The sequence below is a fragment of the Mus caroli genome, unplaced genomic scaffold (genome assembly GCF_978045245.1).
Source record: "Mus caroli unplaced genomic scaffold, Mus_caroli_1 scaffold_16, whole genome shotgun sequence".
Classification (NCBI taxonomy): domain Eukaryota; kingdom Metazoa; phylum Chordata; class Mammalia; order Rodentia; family Muridae; genus Mus; species Mus caroli.
Window position 1 is genome coordinate 10,853,329 of NW_028227271.1, and position 17,000 is coordinate 10,870,328.

Here is a 17,000-nt window from a genome sequence, read left to right on the forward strand (position 1 = left end):
CTTGGCTGTCATGCATGGACATCGCTGCGTTCTTTCTGGTCTCTCAATGTAGACATACCAGCAATATCAGGAATCTAGGAGCTGCCTGCCTTCAGCATTGTAGGCTGGGACTACAGAAGCTTCCTCAACTGAACACAGTTTGCCTTTCCTGTGCGCACTCAGCCATTGTTGGGTTTGTAGATTCTCCCATCATGTAATCCAATAAAAACTCTATGATGCATTTATGTATGGTCACACGGGTATGACATCAAAGATACCGCCTCATTATAGACTTTAAATATAATAAAATTTTAGTTAGGGCAGAAAACTGATATAAAATATCATTATTCTTTTGTTCTTTCTTTTTGCCCTAGAACTCACTAGGTAGCCCAAGATGTCTCAGAATCACATTCTGTCTTGTTGCCCAAGCTTCCTGAGTGCTGAGATTATAAGCATGTGATATATACCTAGCTTCTTTTCTGGAAAACCCATAGAAAATCTATTTCCAGGACTAAGTACTGTCAAGTGTGGTCTTTTTGAATAGTAATTGTGGTGGATGTAATTGAATGAGAATGGCCCCTGTAAGCGCACATATTTAAATACTTAGTCCCCAGTTGGTGGAACTGTTTGGGAAGGATTAAGAGGTGTGTCCTTGTTGGAAACTGTGTGACTGGGGTGGGCTTTGGGCTTTGAGGCTTCCACACCATTCCTAGTTACCTCTGCCTTGTACCTTTGGATTACATGCAAGCACTCAGCTTCTGCTCCAGCACCATGCCTGCCAGCAAGCTGCCACACTCCCTGCCATGATGGTCATGGACTTGTCATCTGAAACAGCAACCTCTCGGTGAACTCTCTCTCCTGTACCTTGTCTTGGCCATGGTGATCACACAGCAATAGGAAATTAACTGAGATAGTAAGGGTCCCAATACCTTCTTCTTAAGCTTCATGTGGTCTGTGAATTGTATCTTGAGTATTCTGAGCTTTTCAGCTAGTATCCACTTATTAGTGAGTGCATACCATGTGTGTTCTTTTGTGATTGGGTTACCTCACACAAGATGGTGTTTTCTAGTTCCATTCATTTGACAAAGGATTTCATGAATTCATTGTTTTTAATAGTTGAGTTAGTATTCCATTGTGTAAATGTACCACATTTTCTGTGTCCATTCTTCTGTGGAAGGACATCTGGGTTCTTTCCAGCTTCTGGCTATGATAAATAAGGCTGCTATGAACAAAGTGGCACATGTGTCCTTGTTATATGTTGGAACATTTGGGTTTATGTTGGAGCATCATTTGGGTGCCTAGAAGTGGTATAGCTAGGTCCTCAGGTAATACTTTGTCCAATATTCTGAGAAACTACCAGACTGATTTCCAGAGTGGATGTACCAGCTTGCAATCCCATCAACAATGGAGGAGTGTTCCTCTTTCTCCACATTCTCACCAGCATCTGCTGTCACCTGAGTTTTTGATCTTAGCCACCCTGACTGGTGTGAGGTGGAATCTCAGGGTTGTTTTGATTTGCATTTCCCTGATGACTAAGGATGTTGAACATTTCTAAGTGCTTCTTGGCCATTTGATATTCCTCAGTCGAGAATTCTTTGTTTAGCTCTGCTCCCCACTTTTAAATAGGGTTCTAACTTCTTGAATTCTTTATGTATATTGGATATTAGCCCTCTATCAGATGTAGGGTTGGTAAAGATCTTTCCCTAATCTGTTGGTTGCCATTTTGTCCTATTGACAGTGTCATTTGCCTTTGCTTTGCAGTTTTATGAGGTCCCATTTGTTGTTTTCGAGTCAGGGTTTCTCTGTATAGTCCTGGCTGTCCTGAAACTCACTTTGTAGACCAGGTTGGCCTCAAACTCAGAAATCCGCCTGCCTCTGCCTCCTGCGTGCTGGGATTAAAGGCGTGCGCCACCACGGCTCGGCTTTGATTGTTGATCTTACAGTACAAGCCATTGGTGTTCTGTTCAGGAACTTTCCCCCTGTGCCCATGTGTTTGAGTCTCTTCCCCACTTTCTCTTCTATGAGATTGAGTGTCTCTGGTTTTATACGGAGGTCCTTGATGCACTTGGACTTGAGCTTTGTACAAGGAGATAAGAATGGATCAATTCACATTCTTCTACATGCTGACTGCCAGTTGAGGCAGCACCATTTCTTGAAAATGCTGTCTTTTTTTCACTGGATGGTTTTAGCTCCTTTGTCAAAGACCAATTGACCATAGGTATGTGGGTTCATTTCTGGGTCTTCAATTCTATTCCATTGGTCTTCCTGTCTGTCACTGTACCAGTACCATGCAGTTTTTAACACAATTGCTCTGTAGTACAGATTTAGGTCAGGCATGGTGATTTTATCAGAGGTTCTTTTATTGTTGAGGATAGTTTTTGCTATCCTAGGTTTTTTTTTTTTTTTAAAGATTTATTTATTATATGTAAGTACACTGTAGCTGTCTTCAGACACTCCAGAAGAGGGAGTCAGATCTTGTTACAGATGGTTGTGAGCCACCATGTGGTTGCTGGGATTTGAACTCCAGACCTTCGGAAGAGCAGTCGGGTGCTCTTACCCACTGAGCCATCTCACCAGCCCCTATCCTAGGGTTTTTTGTTACTCCAGATGAATTTGCAAATTGCCCTTTCTAATCTAGAATTGAGTTGGAATTTTGAGGGGGATTGTGTTGAATCTGTATATTGCTTTCAGCAAAATGGCAGTTTATACTACATTAATCCCGTCAATCCATGAGCATGGAAGATCTTTCCATCTTCTGAGATCTTCAATTTCTTTCTTCAGAGACTTGTAGTTCTTGTCATATAGATCTTTCGCTTGCTTTGTTAGAGTCACACCAAGGTATTTTATATAATTTGTGATTATCATGAAGGGTGTTGTTTCCCTAATTTCTTTCTCAGCCTGTTTATCCTTTAGTAGAGGAAGGTCTGTTTGAGTTAATTTTATATGCAGCCACTTTGCTGAAGTTATTTATCATGTTTAGGAGTTCTCTGGTGGAATTTTTGGGGTCACTTAAGTATACTATCACATCATCTGCAAATAGTGATATTTTGACTTCTTCCTTTCCAATTTGTATGCCTTTGACCTTCTTTTGTTGTCTAATTGCTTTGGCTAGGACTTTGAGTACAATGTTGAATAGGTAGGGAGAGAGTGGGCAGCCTTGTCTAGTCCCTGATTTTAGTGGGATTGCTTCAAGTTTCTCTCCATTTAGTTTGATGTTGGCTACTGGTTGCTGTATATTGCATTCACTATGTTTAGGTATGAGCCTTGAATTCCTGATTTTTCAAGGCTTTTACCATGAAGGGGTGATGAATTTTGTCCAATGATTTCTCAGCATCTAATGAAATGATGATGTGGTTTTTTTTTTCCTTTGAGTTTGTTTATATAGTAGATTACATCAATGGATTTCCATATATTGAACCAGCCTGCATCCCTGGGATGAAGTCAACTTTGATCATGATGGATAATTATTTTGATGTGTTTTTAGATTCAGTTGGCAAGAATTTTATTGAGTATTTTTACATCAAGATTCATAAGGGAAACTGGTCTGAAGTTCTCTTTTTTTGTTGGGTCTTTGTGTGGTTTTGGTATCAGTGCAACTGTAGCTTTTTAGAATGATTTGAGTAGTGTTCCTTCTGTTTCTATTTTGTGGATTAGTTTGAAGAGTATTGGTATTAGGTCTTCTTTGAAGGTCTGATCGAATTCTGCACTAAACCCATCTGGTCCTGGGCGTTTTCTGGTTGGGAGAGTTTTAATGTCTGCTTCTATTTTTTTTAGGGGTTATGGGACTGTTTAGACCGTTAATCTGATTTTGATTAGATAGTAGCTGTCTAGATAATTGTCCATTTAATTCAGATTTCCCAGTTTTGTTGAGTATAGGCCTTTGTAGTAGGACTTGATTTTTTTTCGAGAGAGATAATTTTTAAAAATCTCCTTGGTTTCCGTTGTTATGTCTCTGTTTTCATTTCTGATTTTGTTAATCTGGATACTGTCTCTGTTCCCTCTGGTTAGTCTGGCTAAGGGTTTATCTACCTTGTTGGTTTTCTCAAAGAACCAGCTCCTGGTTTTGTTGATTCTTTGTATAGTTCTTTTTGTTTCTATTTGGTTGATTTCAGCCCTGAGTTTGATTATTTCCTGCCATCTACTCTTGGGTGTTTTTTTGTTCTAGAGCTTTTAGGTGTGCTGTCAAGCTGCTAATATGTGCTCTCTCCAGTTTCTTTTTGGAGGCAGAGCTATGAGTTTTCCTCTTCATACTACTTTCATTGTGTCCCATAACTTCTGGTATGATGTGCCTTCATTTTTATTAAATTCTAGAAAGTCTTTAATTTCTTTTATTCCTTTGTTTTGTTTTGTTTTGTTTTTTGTTGTTGTTGTTTTTGAGACAGGGTTTCTCTGTGTAGCCCTGGCTGTCCTGGAACTCACTCTTTAGACCAGGCTGGCCTCTGAAGAGTAAAAAAATAAAATAATGACTGCCCTGAGAACATGGGCCCTGGCCCCTAGACTCCCCCTATTTCCTCTCTGATCCTCCCCCTAGGTTCTGGTATTTGCCTTTATAAGCCTGCTGGAAAATAGGGTTGGGGGTCAGACTCCTCTACCCCTGCGTGGTGTATGGGTCTCGACCTCAGCATGCTGGTTTGTGTGCCATTAAAACCTCATGTGTTTGCAGCAAGCTTGACTGTTGTGGCTTTCTGGGCTCTCGATCCCTGAGACTTGAGTGAGGGTCTCCCTTAGGGGGTCCTACACTCGAACTAAGAAATCTGCCTGCCTCTGTCTCCCGAGTGCTGGGATTAAAGGCATGCACCACCACGCCAGGCTGTCTTTAATATCTTTACTTCTTCCTTGACCAAGTTATCATTGAATAGAGTGTTGTTCAGCTTCCATGTGTATGTGGGCTTTCCGTAGTTTTTGTTGTTATTGAGACCAGCCTTAGTCCATCTGATCTGATAGGATGCATGGGATTATTTCAGTTTTTTTGTATCTGCTGAGGCCTGTTTTGTGAACAATTATATGGTAAATTTTGGGGAAGGTACCGTGAGATGCTGAGAAGAATGTATATTCTTTTGTTTTAGGATGAAATGGTCTATAGATATGTTAAATCCATTTGGTTCATAACTTCTGTTAGTTTCACTGTGTCTCTCTCTGTTTAGTTTCTGTTTCCATGATCTGTCCATTGCTGAGAGTGGAATGATGAAGTCTCCTATTATTATTGTGTGGGGTGCGATGTGTGCTTTGAACTTTAGTAAAATTTCTTTTATGAATGTGGGTGCCCTTGCATTTGGAGCATAGATGTTCAGAATTGAGAGTTCATCTTGGTAGATTTTTCCTTTAATGAATATTTCTTATCCTTCCTTATCTCTTTTGACTACTTTTGGTTGAAAGTCGATTTTATTTGACATTAGAATAGCTACTCTAGCTTGTTTCTTGGGACCATTTGCTTGTGAAAGACTCAGGATCTTTCACTTGGAAAATTGTTTTCCAACCTTTTACTCTGAGGTAGTGTCTGTCTTTGTCACTAGGTGTGTTTCTTTCTTCTTTTTTTTTAAATATTTTTTATTATGTATTTTCCTCAATTACATTTCCAATGCTATCCCAAAAGTCCCCCATACTCTCCCCCCTACTTCCCTACCCACCCATTCCCATTTTTTGGCCCTGGCATTCCCCTGTACTGGGGCATATAAAGTTTGTGTGTCCAATGGGCCTCTCTTTCCAGTGATGGCCGACTAGGCCATCTTTTGATACATATGCAGCTAGAGTCAAGAGCTCCGGGGTACTGGTTAGTTCATAATGTTGTTGCACCTACAGGGTTGCAGATCTCTTTAGCTCCTTGGATACTTTCTCTACCTCCCCCATTGGGGGCCCTGTATCCATCCAATAGCTGACTGTGAGCATCCACTTCTGTGTTTGCTAGGCCCGGGCTTAGTCTCACAAGAGACAGCTATATCAGGGTCCTTTCAGCAAACACTTGCTAGTGTATGCAATGGTGTCATCGTTTGGAGGCTAATTATGGGATGGATCCCTGGATATGGCAGTCTCTAGATAGTCCATCCTTTTGTCTCAGCTCCAAACTTTGTCTCTGTAACTCCTTCGATGGGTGATTGCTAGGTGTGTTTCTTGTATGCAGCAAAATGTAGGATCCTGTTTAGGTATCCAGTCTGTTATCTATGTCTTTTTATTGGGGAATTGAGTCCATTGATGTTAAGAGATATTAAGGAATAGTGATTGTTGCTTCCTGTTATTTTTGTTGTTAGAGGTGGAATTATGTTTGTGTGGCTGTCTTGTTTTGGGTTTGTTGAAAGAAGATTACTTACTTGCTTTTTCTAGGGTGTAGTTTCCCCTCTTGTGTTGGCATTTTTCATCTATTATTCTTTGAAGGGCTGGATTTATGGAAAGATATTGTGTAAATTTGGTTTTGTCATGGAATATCCTGGTTTCTCCATCTATGGTAATTGAGAGTTTTGCTGTGTATAGTAGCCTGGGCTGGCATTTGTGCTCTCTTAGTGTCTGAATGACATCTGCCCAGGGTCTTCCAGCTTTCATAGTCTCTGGGGAGAAGTCTGGTGTGATTCTGATAGGTCTGCCTTTATATGTTACTTGTCCTATTTTCCTTACTGCTTTTAATATTCTTTCTTTGTTTTGTGCATTTGTTTTTATTATTATGTGATTGGAGGAATTTCTTTTCTGGTCCAGTCTATTTGGAGTTCTGTAGGCTTCCTGTATGTTCATGGACATCTCTTCCTTTAGGTTAGGGAAGGTTTCTTCTATAATTTTGTTGAAGATATTTACTGGCCCTTTTAGTTGGGAATCTTGCTCTCTTCTATACCTATTTTTCTTAGGTTTGGTCTTCTCATTGTGTCCTGGATTTCCTGGAGTTTTGGGTTAGGAAATTTTTGCATTTTGAATTTTCTTTGACTGTTGTGCCAATGTCTTCTATAGTATCTTTTGTACCTGAGATTCTCTCTTCTATCTCTTGTATTCTGTTGGAGATGCTTACATCTATGATTCCTGATCTCTTTCCTAGGTTTTCTAACTCCAGGGTTGTCTCCCTTTGTGAGTTCTTTATTGCTTCTATTTCCATTTCAGATCCTGGATGGTTTTGTTCAATTCCTTCACCTGTTTGATTGTGTTTTCTTGCAATTGTTCAAGGGATTTTTGTGTTTCCTCTTTTTTTTTTTTAAAGATTTATTTATTTATTATATGTAAGTACACTGTAGCTGTCTTCAGACACTCCAGAAGAGGACGCCAGATCTCGTTGCGGATGGTTGTGAGCCACCATGTGGTTGCTGGGATTTGAACTCTGGACCTTCGGAAGAGCAGTCGGGTGCTCTTACCCACTGAGCCATCTCACCAGCCCCTTGTGTTTCCTCTTTAAGGACTTCTGTTTCCTGTGTTCTCCTGTTTACCTGTGTTTAAGGGAGTTATTTATGTCCTTCTTAAGTCCTGAATCACCATCATGAGAAGTGATTTTGAATCAGAATCTTGCTTTTCCCATGTGTTGGGGTATCCAGGACTTGCTGTGGTGGGAGAACTGGGTTCTGATGATGCCAAGTTGCCTTGGATTCTGTTGCTTGTGTTCTTGTACTTGCCTCTCACCATATGGTTATCTCAAGTGCTATCTGCCCTTGCTGTCTCTGACTGGAGCCTTTCTCTCCTGAGATCCTGGTTGTGTCAGAACTCCTCAGAATCCAGCTGTGATCCTGTGATTCTGAGATGCTGTGATCCTGACATAAAAGGATGTGTCAGACAGAGCTCCTGGGAGTCAAACTGCTTCTGGGATCCTGAAATTCTGGTGTGATCAAGCTCCTGATATCCTGTGATCCTGGTTGTGTTAGAGCACCTGGGAGTAGAGCTTTGTCTTGGTGTTGTGGGACTAGGTGCAGAGCCAGCATGCAAGGTCTGCTCAGGGCACTGGCTCAGACTGGAAGGCTCTCACACATTTTCAACTTCAAAGTCATAAAGTGAGATAAGTCAGGTTTGAAAGGAGCAGTCTGCGTCTGTATGTGCATGGTCATCCTATCCCTAAAGACATAAGTGAAATGGTGGTTGCCAGAGCCTGGGGCCAAAAAGTGTCAGTTACTGTTGGACATTTCACCCTTGAAAGTTGAAAGTTACTGGAAATGTTGATGTTTATATAATCCTACTATGGGAGTATACTTAAACCTCCTGAGTTGTACCCTTAAAAATAGTTTAAAATAGACAGGTGATGATGGTACATTCTTAAATCTCAGCACTTGGCAGGCAGAGACAGGTGTATTTCTGAGTTTGGTGCCAGTCTGGTCTACAGGGAGAGTTTCAGGACAGCTGAGGTGACATAGAGAAACCCTGTTTTGAAAAACAAAACAAAACAAAGAAAAAAAAAGTTAAAATGGGGGGAGAAAGGGAAGCCAAGATGGAGGCAGACAGAAAGAAGATCCTGATCCCGCGTGGTTCTAAATGCCACACATTTGTATATCGCAGAATATACAGCTTTGGTGACTCTCATTGTCAGACATGCTTGAACTCCTGATCCAACTTTCAGCTGGATCCAGTCAAGACACAGACATCAAAGTCTAAATCAATCATGGGTGTGGCTCCTTAAGGCCAACCAATTCCCCTATTTTTCCTACCCTTCTCCCTTCCTTCAAAATATCTCAACCCCCATATTCAGCTTGGAGAAGTTATGAAGAGTTGTCACCCCAGTTCCCTGGGCTTTGGGGCTGGAGGGGTTATTATAGGTTGTCTTTCTACGGAATGTAGAAATGGTCATAATGGAACAGGGAGGAAATAGCTAAAATTGATTGCATAGCCATAATTTTATTTGGTAGAACTCTTTTTAATTGTTACTAAGTTGAAGTCATAATTTCTTATTTTGGTACAGAATTAATTTTGATGCAAAATCAAGGTTTCCATTGGTACAAATTTCTTCTATTGATACAAAAAATTTAAAAGTACAGGGCTTAGACACAGTCCTGTAACTGTTATTATAAACTGATCTGAGATGTTTAAGCCTGTGAGTAGTTAACAGAGAACAGTCCAGATTACTTCATATAGATAATTGTTTTACGAAAACATCATAAATCCACAGAATGTGACATTAAATGTTATTTATTCACTTGTTATTGAGATAAATATGCTCCTAACAGCTTCACATTTGTGGATTCAAAGAAGCAGCCTAGCATCTTCCCTCCAGGTGAGGTTGTACATTGTGGCTAGGTCACCACTGGGCAGAAAATTGCCAATCTCTCCTGCAGACCTGTATTGTTCTCGAAAGGACACAATTTACACGTTAGGACAGCTTAGTTCTGCTGAGACAGAATAGGCTAGCCCTTAATATTCCTGATTCTCTAAGGTTTGTCAGATGATCCTTGGCCAGAAGGCTAAAGACATGCTCCAACTTCCTGAATTACTGGGGCTGCATAGGTAGACAGCTGTCGCTACAATTTGTCTCAGTTTTGAAAGCTATGTTAGGCTTCCTGTATATTTTAAATTAATGTTGGTCATTCTTGAATTTCTGATGAGGTTGAAAGACGACTTATAGTCTCATAGCCAACCCAGGTTATTTACATTGAGAGAACAGATTTGAGAGGATGATTTTTCAGATGGCATACAATCTAAAGCCAGGACATAAGTCAGGTGTAGAATGATAAGTCTTTTAGTTAGGACAGATGACATTGTTCAATCTTAATGACAAAAATGATGGACTGGGTATTAGGTCTATTTTATACCTTATAAGTTAGAAAATGGTAATAGCTAAGTTCAATTTATATTTTGAGAGACAGTTTTTTTTTTCATTTAATTAAACAGAAAGAGTGATATGTGGCAGGATTTTTCCTCTCCAATTACCTTAAAGTATTAGTGCAGCAGGAGGCCTGTGATTGGACAGGGAAAAGGGAGGTGGAATGAAGAGTTACAGGGACAGAGAGCAACTCAGAGGAAGGAAGAGGGGAAGCCAAGATGGAGGCAGATGAACAGGAAGAAGATCCTGGTCCTGTGTGGTTTTAAATAGCTACAGGTAGTTATGAATATCATATAGGGATAGAATAATTGGGATAACTTGTCTGATCTAGGTGGGCAACTTGTATCATTATCAATTGGCTCTGAAATTATTGTGCAGGCATCTTATGAATTGAGAATTTATTGATACGTAAATCTGACTTGTTAATTATAAAAAAAAGTGAAAATGTTACATCTCAGTTACGTGTATTTCACAATAAGTAAGCATTCCAACACTAGTTCGTGAGGCTTGCTGTGTGGCTCAGTGTGTGGTGGTTTGAATATGCTTGGCCCATGGAGTGGCACTGTTTGGAGGTGTGGCCTTGTTGGAGTAGGTGTTGGAGGAAGAGTGTCACTGTAGGCGTGGATTTTAAGACCCTAGTCCTAGCTGCCTGGAAGTCAGTCTTCTAGCAGCCTTTAGATGAAGATGTAGAACTCTCAACTCTTTCACCATGTCTGCCTGGATGCTGCCACGCTCCTGCCTTGATAATGAACTGAACCTCTGAACCTGTACGCTGGTCCCAAATACATGTTGTCCTTTATAAGACTTGCCTTGGTCATGGTGTCTGTTCATCGCAGTAAACACCTAAGGAAGACATACACAAAGTCCCGTTTCAGTCCCCACATCGAAGGAAAAGAAATACTGCTCATGTAAGATCTAATAGTTCCCAAGTCAAAGGAAATACATATCACCATTTTAATAAAAATAGCAATAACACAACTAAATCAATAGATAAAAATAAAACTTAGTAGCACAGTGGGTGTTGTGGTGCATACCTGTAATCCCAGCATGGGCATAGTGAGGCGAGATAATCATAAATTTAAAGTGTGTCTGGGTTTTCCAGAGTGACATCATCAACAAAAAACCCCAAAGTCCTAACCTCTTAAACAAACAGCTTAGTAGCAGAAATTGATCCATTATATAAAAACACCCACAAACAACTGAAATATGAGAACCTCATTACTAATATCTATTAGATTAGATTTTAAAAAAATCAATGATTGATCTATCATGCTCAAGATAGTGTGGGCCTGGGAAGAGGAAACGGGCATGGTGACCAATAGAGCATAAGAGAATTATGTGATAAACCCTTCAAAGTACCGTTGGTTGATTGTGAACAATTGTGCAAAGGCTAATGCGCTCAATTAATAGTTCTGGAGCAACGGCATTTCAAGTGAAATGTACCTTACTCACATCCTAAGCCTTACAGGAAAGTTTGCTTAAATCAATCTCAGTCTTAAATGTCAACTTTAAACGGTTAAGAGGGGGCTGAGGAGATGGCTAGTGGTTAAGGTGCTGGTTAGGCTGGAACCCATGCTCATCCCCTGTACAAGCTGGGAGACCCTGTCTGCCCACCTTCCCCCAATCAGACCCTCACAGAGAACCCCCCCCCCCGGCCCACTTGGAGAAAACTCCAGGCTATCATGTCATCCCTCCTCATCTCTGTGTTCCCAGTAACTCTCCCAAGAGTGCCTGCCCAGGGGCTCAGTTTTCGATCATGTATGGACACAAGCCCAGCTCCTATCTGGCACATTGTTGCTCCTCCCGGAAGCTCTATAAAACCCCCTTACTTTAGCCCAGATGCCCGACTTCACTGACCTCCACCTGTAAGATCAGAGAACCCACCTTAGATCTGCCTTCTAATAAACTTGCCTTTATCTGCTTTTAATCTGGTCTTATCTGGCCTGTAACTGCATCACTGAGGGAGAAAAACTGCCTATCAGTGCTTGATGCACAGATGTGAGAAATTAGATTTCCAGAACTCATATACAAGCTGAGTGTGGTGGCACATGCTCGGAATTGCAGCATCAAGAAGGCAGGGACCGACAGATCCTTAGGTTTCCTGGCCCTTCACTCTAGCCTTTTCTGTTCGATAATTTCCTGAGTGATGAGGAACCCTGGCTCAATAAAACAAAGATAGATAGATGGATGGGTGGATGGACAGATGGACGGTCAGATAGGTAGGTGGAAAGAAAACTAACGTTACCCACATCCTCTGCCTCCCATATGCATGAGGTCTCACTCATACAAGCATATATGTAGACAAGAATATGCATGTGCGCGCGCGCGCGCACACACACACACACACACATGTTCCGGATGGGAGAGACTATATTCTGTTTGATTTTATTTGAATGACATTATGTTGTAATGACAGAACTTTTTCTGGGGAGATGTAATACACATGTCTACATGCTCCATATAGAGAACTCATGGCAAACAAAAATACCAATAACACCAAAGTCCAGTTTAGTGGACTAAGGAGTTTAATTGGGGTTGCTTACAGGAATGTGAGTGAAGGGTTACTCACAGGAGAAGAACTGACTCAAAGACATCTACATCACACCAAAGCCCTCCCCAGTGCAAGTGACAGCTCACAAAGCTGGGAACCTGGAGCACACTGCACAGCCTGCAGGCAGCCCAGCAGGTTGAAGGGTGTTCTTACCATGTGCCTCATTTGGTCTAATCGTCTTCCAGGCGGCTCAGCTGGCTTCTGTTTTTTTCCAGGCTGCTGCTCTGCTCTCAGTCTTCCTGGCAGCCTCTTTGAAGGTTTGCAACTCAGCTTTCTCAGTCTTCTTGGCAGCTTAGCTCATCTGAGTGTCTTCTTTACAACTCAATTTACCTTCTGTCTGAAGGGGGACTTTCAGCTTTATGGCTTCCCCTGGCATTGCAGGGGGCCTAGCGAATCTTGTCAGTTTCAGGGACTTCCTGAAACTATTTTGAGTTGTTACCTTTCTGCCTACCGGAACTCTCTCCTCAATGGGATGTTTCAAGCTTGGAGGAAACTGTTATACAATGCGTACTAGGTAAAGCGACCTAGGGTGAGGAACAAGACGGTAGCTGCCAAAGGTTAACTTTAGCCATACCACACAGCAGGTGGCAAGTTGGGGTACGATGAAACTCCTCTACATTTTTTTAAAAATGCTGATTTATTTATTTTATGTATGAGTGTTCTATCTTCAGGTACACCTGTGTACCATGAGAGGGCATCAGATCCCATTACAGATGGTTGTGAGCCACCATGTGGTTACTGGGAATTGAACTCAGAACCTCTAGAAGAGTAGCCAGTGCTTTTTTTTTTTTTAATATGACTATATATTTTTTTTTGTTCTGTTTTTTTTTTTGTTTGTTTGTTTTTTGTTTTTTGAGACAAGGTTTCTCTGTATAGCTCTGGCTGTCCTGGAACTCACTTTGTAGACCAGGCTGGCTTTGAACTCAGAAATCTGCGTGCCTCTACCTCCCGAGTGCTGGGATTAAAGGCGTGCACCACCATGCCTGGCTATATTTAATTTTTTATTGGATATTTTCTTTATTTACATTTCAATGTTAATCCCTTTCCAGGTTTCCCTCTGCAAACCACCTATCTTTTCTCCCTCCCCCTGCTTCTATGCGGGTGCTCCCCTACCCACTCACTCACTCCTACCTCACCGCCCTGGCATTCCCCTACACTGGAGCAACCAGCCAGTGCTCTTAACCATTGAGTTATCTCTCCAGCCTGTTCTACATCTTGATTCTGTGATCCTGATTACATGACTACACACATTATCCAAAATTCATAGGAGAATGAATTTCACTGAGTTGAATATTCATTGTGCATATATGTATACATATACAAACACATACATGAATCCACACCCACAGTTTTATTTTTGGGAAAGGATCTCACTATGTAGACCTGGCTGGCCTGGAACTATGTAGACCAGGCTGGCCTGGAACTATGTAGACCAGGCTAGCCTTCAATTCAGAGATCTGCCTCTCTCTGCCTCTGGAATTAAAGGAATATGTACCACACTGACACTACAAAGAATTTTATATACATCTTTGTTTTCCCATTTAAATGTAACATAAATGGATTTGCAGAGTTTTAGATAGCTATAACTCCATAAAATGCTATTATTTCAAAGAAATTCAGGAATTTATCTAGTCAACAATTTAGAAATATAAGCTAGGCATGGTAGTTCACAGTTACAATCTCTGTATTGTTGAGGCAGAGGCAAGACTGCCTTAGTTTGAGGACAGTCTGGTCTTCAGTGTGAGACCCTGTAGGAATGAAGTCCTGGGACTAGGGGTTAGAGACAGGTCCTGGAGCTTGAGGGCCATCTAGCAAAGGTGAATTGGTGGGCAAGCTCCTGTTTTATAATAGACCATGTCTCAAAAAAAAAAAAAAAAAAAGATGGTGGAGATGGAGGGTGACACACAACTTCAATTTGCACATGTTCAATTTGCACATGCAGACATGCATGTGCACACATACACAAATCCCACAAATAAACAAAAAACCCCAAAACAAAAATAACAAACAACAAACCACAACAGAAACAAAGATAAAGGAAAGAAAAAGGGATTTGAGCAATTCCCAAGAAATGAAGTGCATGCCAAGAGCCCACCTGCACCCCTGAGATGCTGACCCACCACCTAAAGGACCTTCTGCACTAGAGTACAGCACGAGTCCTGCCCTGGACCTGAACCTGGGCCTCTCAAAGTTCAGGATGCTGCAGCCTTCTTCTTGGCACAGAGCACAGCTCAGATTAGCCTCATGTTGGACCCATGAATTGTTACCTGTGAGGATAAAAGTCGGAGTCATAGCAACAACAAACAAACAAAAAATGAAACATAATCTAAGAAATGCCAGTAATAGTTTAAACATTATAGTACATAGTATATAAAATGCTATTGAATATATATATTTTTTAAAGATTTATTTATTTATTATATGTAAGTACACTGTAGCTGTCTTCAGACACTCCAGAAGAGGGAGTCAGATCTCATTATGGATGGTTGTGAGCCACCATGTGGTTGCTGGGATTTGAACTTCAGACCTTCGGAAGAGCAGTCGGGTGCTCTTACCCATTGAGCCATCTCACCAGCCCCCTGAATATATTTTTTATGATGTGTTTGTTTGTATATTAACAAAGTGCATTATTTAGGGACATTTTAATGTTTTTGTTGGCATATATCAATCAGTCATAATGATGAGTTTCATTATGACATCTTACCCATGTACAGAATGTACTGTGGTCACATTAAAAATGTGGACTCCTTCACGGATTTGTGTACACCCTTGTGCCAGGGCCCAGTTAATCTCCTTTGTTGTTTGAATTTTAGAATATGTGCTACTAAAGCAAGCACAGCACTATTTTTGCCATTTTTATACATATATGCCATTTTCTTTTGTTTCTAGCCCCTCCCTTCCCTTCCCCATTCTCCACTCCCTCTGGCCGGCTCCGCCTCCCCCCAAGCAGTTCTTTCTGCATTGATGGCATGGCTATGATTCTACTCTCTTCTCATGAAGTGCACTCTTTGAATAGTGTTATTTATATATTACTATAAAAGCAAATGCAGACACTGGCCCAGTCATTTTCTCTTTTTGAGACAGGGTTATGCAGCCCTGGCTCTCCTCGAAGCTCCTATGTAGGCCAGGGTGGCCTCAAATTCACAGAGGTCCACCTGCCCCTGCCTCTGAGTACTGGGATTAAAATCGTGTGCCGCCACACTTGGCCGTCAAACATTCTCTTATGGAAAATGTTAAACCAAAAGATTGAAAGTCCCCCTTTATATATCACTCTCCATGATTAATCTGAAGGAAAAACATTTTTCTGCTGAGAAATTTGAAAAGATGGCTGTGTTTGTGCCGTTTTTGATTTTGTTTGGCAGAAAGGTTTTTAGGTACTTCTAAATTTTCAAATGTCATAGCAGAACTTTGCAGGTCAAAAACATTAATGAAAGGACATTTAAAATATATTTCACCTTACCAAAAGTTCTAAGTATAACTACAACGTATTTCACCCTGAAAGCTTATATACTAATATAATAAATGAATGAGGGGAAGGAAAGATGGCTCAGTGGTTGAGAGCACTAAATGCTCTTCCAGAGGTCCTGAGTTCAATTCCCAGCAACCCCATGGTGGCTCCCAACCATCTGTAACGGGATCCGATGCCCTCTTCTGGTGTGTATGAAGACAGATACAGTGTACTCATAGACATAGAATAAATAAATAGTTCTAAAAACAATAAATAAATCTTTGCAATAAGTTCATTAAAATGCTACTTGTTAGTAAATCCACCATGAACATTCTGTACCATGGGGCATACGTGGCATTGCTTCCCTGTGCTCCTTCGATACCTACAGTGCTGATATGCAAGAGCACACCAAGATAGAAGCACAGTATGACTGTAAAGAACTTTCCATTTTGAGACTGTTTGTGTTTTAGTGGTAGCAAACTTAAAACTCCTTGTGAACAAGTAACTTAACTGCATTTGTAGGAATCCACACACACCAAGCCAAGCCGCTCCCACCGTGACCGGCTTCTCTTTTGCAATCTTGGTCACTCCACAAGGATACATATAAAAATCTTACCCACGGGGCATTTTAAAAGCAACTTAAATGGCTCTAATAAGAACTGGTATACAGGGGGCTAGAGAGATGGCTCAGTGGTTAAGAGCACTGACTGCTCTTCTAGAGGTCCTGAGTTCAAATCCCAGCAACCATGGTGGCTCACAACCATCTGTAATGGGATCGATGCCCTCTGGTGCGTCTGAAGACAGCTACAGTGTATTTGTATATAGCAAATAAAAAAAACCTTTACTTAAAAAAAAAAAAAAAGAAAAGAAAAAAAGAAGCTGGGTGGTGGTGGTGGCACACGCCTTTAATCCCAACTTGGGAGGCAGAGACAGGCAGCTTTCTGAGTTCGAGGCCAGCCTGGTCTACAAAGTGACCTCCAGGAGAGCCAGGGCTATACAGAGAAACCCTGTCTCGAAAAACCAAAAAAAAAAAAAAAAAAAAAAAAAAAGAACTGGTATACATAAAATGTTATTATTAAGAAAATGCGGAGACAAAGCTGGAGAGATGGCCTAGCAGTTAAGAGTACCTACTGTTCTTGTAGAAGTCCTGAGTTCAAATCCCAGCAGCATGTCAGGTGGCTCACAGCTGCCTGTTAAGTCCTGGGGTATTTGAGACTCTTGGCAGCACCTGCATGCATGTACACACACACGCACACACACACACACACACACACACACACACACACACACACACACACACACACACACACACA

At 41.1% G+C, this 17,000-nt stretch overlaps 1 non-coding gene across 1 annotated transcript; it reads right to left on the bottom strand.

The window, feature by feature from the left end:
* Window positions 1-14,972: 14,972 nt before the first annotated feature.
* LOC115029430 (U6 spliceosomal RNA) lies at window positions 14,973-15,076 on the bottom strand. The gene has a single exon (XR_003835011.1). It is a non-coding gene; the product is annotated as a U6 spliceosomal RNA (small nuclear RNA).
* Between the last annotated feature and the right edge of the window lie 1,924 nt (window positions 15,077-17,000).